We start from the raw sequence: 6344 nt of genomic DNA, 5'->3' as shown, positions 1-6344 counted from the left end.
TCTTATCTAACCTCTTCATTTTAAGGGGGAGAAAACTGAGGCCCAGAAAAGGGATGCAGTTTTCTCTTGGGACTTTTTAAACAGCTGAGTCAGTCGGAGTGGGGCTCACCCCATCCATCTTGGTTTCCATTTGGAAATTGCAGTGCTCTTGCCCAGATCTGCAGGGAAGCCAAAACTCATCTATTTTTAATGCCAAATAACTGCCTCTTCTCCTGTAAAACATGGCACTTCTAACCACTCTATATTTGGACAGCAAGGTTTATTTTTACTGGAGTGTGGTAGAAGTGGGGCCTGGTGCCATATCCGGATGTTATTCTACATTTCACATGCGGGGTGGCAGTTGAGCCCTTAAAGCAGCTCCTCTGAGGTTCGTGGGGTATTAGGTGATTGTGACAGAAATGACTTTCTTGTAAGTCGTCTATGCCTGCTTCAGGTGAGGCTGCACTCAGGTGCCCAGCTAGAAACCTGATGGCTCACTTGTCCCAGCCAGGTTGTCCATTCTCTCTCTGATCCCTCCAGAAGTCCAGTGAGAAGTTAAAGGCTCAGCTGCCCAAGCTTGACCCAGGCCCTGCTGTTTGTCAGCGGAGCCACACTGGGCAGGGCACATAGTCTCTCTGTGCCTCGGTTTCCTCATCTGTAAAATGAGATGACAATAATCTCATAAGTTTGTTGTGAGCATTAAATGTGTGACTATGTGTAAGGGACTTAGAATAGTGCTTATTACATGTTCATTTTAAAATATATATTAGCTGTTAATATTATTGCTTTTATTATTATGGTTTGTAGGCAGATGACCAATAAGCTCTGACCATTGTTATCTGGAAATAGCCCCTGCACCTGTCTTCTCTCTCTGCTACACTGTTTCAGGGTCAGTTTTTCCCCTGGACAACTGCAAGCCCCTACCTGGTCTCTTTCCCTGCCTTGCCACACCCCCAGTGCCTTCTCCGCTGCCAGGGGACCTTTCTCAAAGACAGACTCCATTCCACCCCTCTCCACTGGAAAACTTGTTCTACTCTATCCGGTCCACATTCATTTCTTAGCCTGCCTCTCCAGTCCCCCTTGTATGAGTATTCTGACCCATAGAAACTTGTGTTTCTATGGATCAGAATAGAATGAATTGCCATTTCCTTCTCCACTGTATGTGTATTCTTATATGTGTATTATGCATGATAAATTACCCCTAAATGTAACTGATTAAAGGGTTTCCCAGGTGGCTCAGGTGGTAAAGAGTCCAGCTGCCAATGCAGGAGACGTGGGTTTAATCCCTAGGTCGGGAAGATCCCCTGGAAGAGGAAAGGGCACCCTACTCCAGTGTTCTTGCCTGGGAAATCCCACGGACAGAGGAGCCTGGTGGGCTACAGTCCATGGGATCACAGAGAGTCAGACACAACTGAGTGACTGAGCACCATGCACATAAACCTCTTAAAACCACCAGTCATCTCACAGTTATTTATTATCACCTCACAGTTTCTATGGGTCAGAAGTGGCATCCCAAGGAGGCAGTATGTTGAGAGGCTAGTATGAAGATGGAGATTCCTGGAGCACCCATTCAGTTTATACTATACAAGTTCAGTGAGACAGGGGGAATGGGGAGAGAGAAATACATTCACCAAGGTAGTACAGCAGATGGGTCTCTGGCCCTGCACTCAGGGAACATGTGGTACCTGGAGTGAGTGTAACATAGGAACATAGTATGTAACATAGGAACATGCAATGACCTCTTATCGCACCAGCATCTTATCCCTCAAAGATGCTTTTTTTCTGGTCCAGTCTGGCCCTAAACGTCAGTGGTTTCCTCAGCTGCTCAACCAAGGCAAGAGGACTCTCTTCCAACTTGAAGGAAAGCTGGCTGTCTGGGGTTTCCTGAGCAGTGATCCTGTTGTTCTTCATGGGTGTCTGACAGGATTTTCAAGGGCAATTTTCACTTCCTGTGATTTTGGTCTTACAGGAAGCCTTAGAAGCAGTCCCTGTGGGAATTGAGACTCCATTGGACCCTGAAACCAGTCATGCGGCCCTTAATCCTCTGCTTTCCTGGAGAAGTTTTTGCCCTAAGTGGGAAGGGTCTGAATGGAGTTAGAATTGGAAGTGCCTTGAAGGGAGGGTAGAGAGTACGTGATGTAAGTGGTATCCAGCCTGGCTGTGGCTTTGCTACCATTCAGAGGTGCCCTGGCTCCACGCTACCCTGCAGGCAGATCTCTCACCAGCATTTGAACTAATGCCGAGCGCTGCCTGTGAGACAACAAGGTTCACTGAACAAGTTGATGGCCCTGGCTGAGCCCTTTGCCAGGAGTCCTTCATCATGATGCCCCTGAAAGTTCATGCGTAGATTTCAAAGAAACGCGTGATCCCTGTCCTCAACATTAAGTCCCGAAGAAAACCAGTTACTCAGAAGCAATGAGAAGTTCACTTGGCTGGGATTAGGGAGACGGGCTTTTAAGCTGACTCCGTCACTAACTAGCTGAATGACTTCGGGCAGGGAAGTGACTTCACCTCTCTGGTCCTTGGTGTCCTCATCTGGACATTAGGGTGGAACCGCACTGCCTATCTGTGACCTGCCCAGCGTTTTCTTCTGCAGTTTCTTTGTTGGATCTTAAGCTCTTTTAAAAGAGATTCTGCTGGAACTGTATACCAATCCTTTCCTCAGGAGAAGGCACAGACTCAAGGATTTTTGTATCAGATCCCAGGCAGGTTATTTGGTCGCTTGGTTTCCAGATTTAAGGACTCTAAGGACAAAAGCAAAAGGACGAGTAATGCAAAAACTCAGAAACCAAAGCAAGCTCTTTCCTCATTCTTCCCCTGCCTTTGCTTATTCCACAGGAAGTGATCTTCTCTCCCAGACACTTCACCCTCGTGTCCACTGTGAGGGAGAGTGGCGTTATCTCTGGAGGGACTGTGTTTACTGCATTCTTGATTTCAGAGACACCCACTTCTCCATCAGTGAACAGGGGCCTGAAGCTGTGACAGTGTTGTAGCTCTTTGATCTCATCCATCTTGAAGCGGGGCAGTGAGATCTGGGCACCTTCCTATAAACTCAGGGAGTAAAGGGGCTTCTGATGAAGGTGTCTTGGAGGATTGTGCTGAAGGAGCTGGCAGGAAGCAACTGGACGCTGACGATGAAGGAGAGCATGGCCCATGGCCATGGGAGACCCAGGAGCTGCCAAGGTGAAAGGCCTGGGAACTCTGGGCACCCTTGATAAAAGGTTCTTGCTTTACACCTGAGTGAGTCCAGGGTTCTGCCTGGTGATTCTGCCTTTGAAGTGGAGAGGGTTCAGTGCCTGGCAGCAACCTCATTTCTAACACATCATTACATTTGCCCAGAGTGCCCTTGAACGCCAGGTACAAACTTTACAGGGACTGTACATGTACACACACACACACACACACACACACTCAAGTGGGCTGAGTACTGGTTTAAACAGTGACAACAGTCTGATCGATCAGCCCTGAGTCTGGTAGATCAAACCTGCAATCAGTGAGCCTTTTGCTGGAGCACTGAGGCTGGATACTGCTCAATGTGCTGCTGCTGTTGCTGTACACCTAACAGTGATTCCCTTCTGAAATGTAGAGAAGAACTGGTGATATTTCATCTACTGAGGAAACTGAAATTCACCTGTAAGAATGGCTGTCATACCATCAGGACCGCCTCTCGCCACTGGCAGCCACCATTTACCCAGAATGAGAACCAGCATTTCCTTGATTAGCATGTGAATGACTGTGTGCCTGTGTAGATAGACTCCTGGTGGCAGGAACTGGTCTGTCTCATTCACTACTCTATCCCCTGTCACTTGCACGATGCTCAGAAACCTTTGTGGAAGGAAGGAGTGATGAATAAGAATGGGAGGAATGTAATGAGTACCAGCGTGATATTCAGTGAGATAGGCCATTCTCCGCCATATTTATTTCTGAACTCCTCCTGAATCCCGTGGGTCCAGGCGTTAAGTGGCAAAATGAATCTTGTTTCCTTTCCCTCCCCTGCCGAAGTCTAGAAGTCAAATTTTTGCAGACTTTCAGGAAACTTGACTTGCTCACTTTAGTGAGATTGGATGCAGTGATTTCTGGGCAGAGGTGGGGTCAGGGAAAGGGCATGCTGGCACTGGGGCAGATGGGCTACGAGCAGTATAGGATGGTGGGTCAGGCTCAGTACTGGCTGTGAGCAGAACCGAAGCTCACCCAAGTCCATGGTGAATGATGCTGCCATGGGCTGCAAGTGCCAGAGGGTACAACCAGGGTGGGCTGAATCAGCAACCTGCCAGCCTTCCTCTGGCAGTGCCAACTCTCCTCCCCTGGAGGGGGGCATTGAGGGGGAGATGTGGTCCAGGCTGCCCCGTCATCTTCTCTGGTTCGTCCCAGCCATCCACAACAAGGATGGGGAGGAGTTGGGGGAAGCACTGGCTCAGGAACAGCCTGCAGTGTTTAGATGTTAGGATTCCAAGGAAGTCCTGGTGCCTAATTTATCAAAAACTCTCCCCCTGGACATTGCTCTAGCTTTCAGTTGCTTTAGCCTGCCTCTTCCCCATACTGGCTATAGGAGTACTTGTGTCCCTTTGCAAGCCAAGGAAGCTCTATTTATTTATTTATTTTGGAGGTCTCTGCTCTACCATGAGCCACAAATAGAAGCTCTCCCCCACAGAAGCCTTGGAGCCTGACACAAAGAGTTAATCTCCCTCCAGTGGCATCCTGTCAGACCCCTGAAACCTGTGTCAGCGCTCTCTTTCCCGTTCCCCCTGTGTTTAGCCTCAGGACTGCCTATTGCTCGCTCCTTGCACACAAAGGCTTCTCTGTTTCTGGCCAGGCTGGAGTCACATGCTTTCACTCTTAACCCCAGAGCTTTAAAACTAAACACCCACCCTCTTTGGCCCCGGATGACCCTGTTTACGTCTGCTGAGCCAATTCCAAACAGCAACGGTAGTGAAACTTCGGTCGGGAGAGACTTCTCGACTACTTGGTGTAAGAGAGCAAATCTTCACTTTGTACAGTGTGAGGACTTCAAGAAGTTTTGGGAAACAGCTTAGAGGGAGAAAAAAAAAAACCCAAAACAAAACACAAGCAAGCCGGCAGCCTGCCCCAACTTCTCTATTTTCTGAAGTGTCTCTTACCAGAGACCCCAGGGGCTCAGGACAAAGCTTGCAAGAAATAGAAAATGGTGAGCCGAGTTTTAATGGTTGAGGGGAAGGACATTCTGAATTTTCTTATTGTGATCCTGCTTTTTTTTTTTTTTAACTCTTAAGGAAAGGAATATTATCTTTATTTTTAAATTTATAATTTTTTTTAAACAAAAGATGTTCTCTTCACTCCATGCTGCTGAAAATAGGAAAGAAAATTCCCTTTCTTGGTCTAAGGGAATGATTTGTGAAACTTCAGAGGCTGTTGGAGAGAAGGTCTGGACCGATCCATTTCAAAGTTCTGGGTCAGAAGGACCTGAGTTTCTGTTTTTTCCCTAAAGATTTCTTTTCTTTCTGTCTTTGTGTTAGCCCATGTTAGCTGTGAAGGAAGTCAAATTTCCTTTGATTGTTTTTTACTCTGATCAAAGTGGTAGAAGTTGAAGAGAAAAATACCAGAGCCTGAGATCACTGGTAACATAGGAGGCCCCAGATTAGATATCTGTAAACAGTATAGAAATCAGAAATGAGTGTCTGTTGGTCTCATGTCCATCTTCAAAGAAAGTAGTGGGGGCGGAGCCAAGAAAACCAGTTCTGTGTTCAAGGAGTCAGTGAAATTCCATAGATAGGGAATGGCAAATAAGTCTCATCTCAAGTGATAATACTGACAAACTGGCAGCCACCTGTGTTGGGACGGATTCTGATGGTGTATCTAGACGTAGCAGAAAAGAGTGCCTCGATTAAGCAGCGAGGAGGAAATGACAGCCATGTTTGCTGTCTCTGTCCTAGTGCAATCTCAGAAAGTTAAGAGTACTGTACGCACAGAAAGATGAATAGAAAACAGGCAGTCCCAGAGAGGAAACGGCAGACGAGATGGGAGAAGACATAGTAATTATGGCAAAGACACTGGTGCTCACTAACACTGTATTTAGTCCTGCATTGTAGGCAGGCCATGTCACAAGGTCTAAGCAGTGAAATAGGAGCAGAAATGCTGCGCGTCACCCCCAGGTTGGAGCAGAAAATATCTGTGAGCCATTTTTTAACTCTCTTGCCTTGTTCCAGTGACTGAGGAGGACTCTTATTCAGAAGTTCCACTACCACATGGTATAACCTTTGTTATCCTGGGTGCCTGAGAACTATGTGGAGCAAAGCCCCTGGCCGCCCTGGAATGAACACATAAGAAAGAAGACTTGTTGTGTCCACTGTATTCAGAGTTACTTTATTGCTGCAGCATACCCTAGTGTA

Source organism: Bos taurus, chromosome 10, assembly GCF_002263795.3.
Source record: "Bos taurus isolate L1 Dominette 01449 registration number 42190680 breed Hereford chromosome 10, ARS-UCD2.0, whole genome shotgun sequence".
Classification (NCBI taxonomy): Eukaryota; Metazoa; Chordata; class Mammalia; order Artiodactyla; family Bovidae; genus Bos; species Bos taurus.
This window is presented reverse-complemented; position numbering follows the sequence as displayed.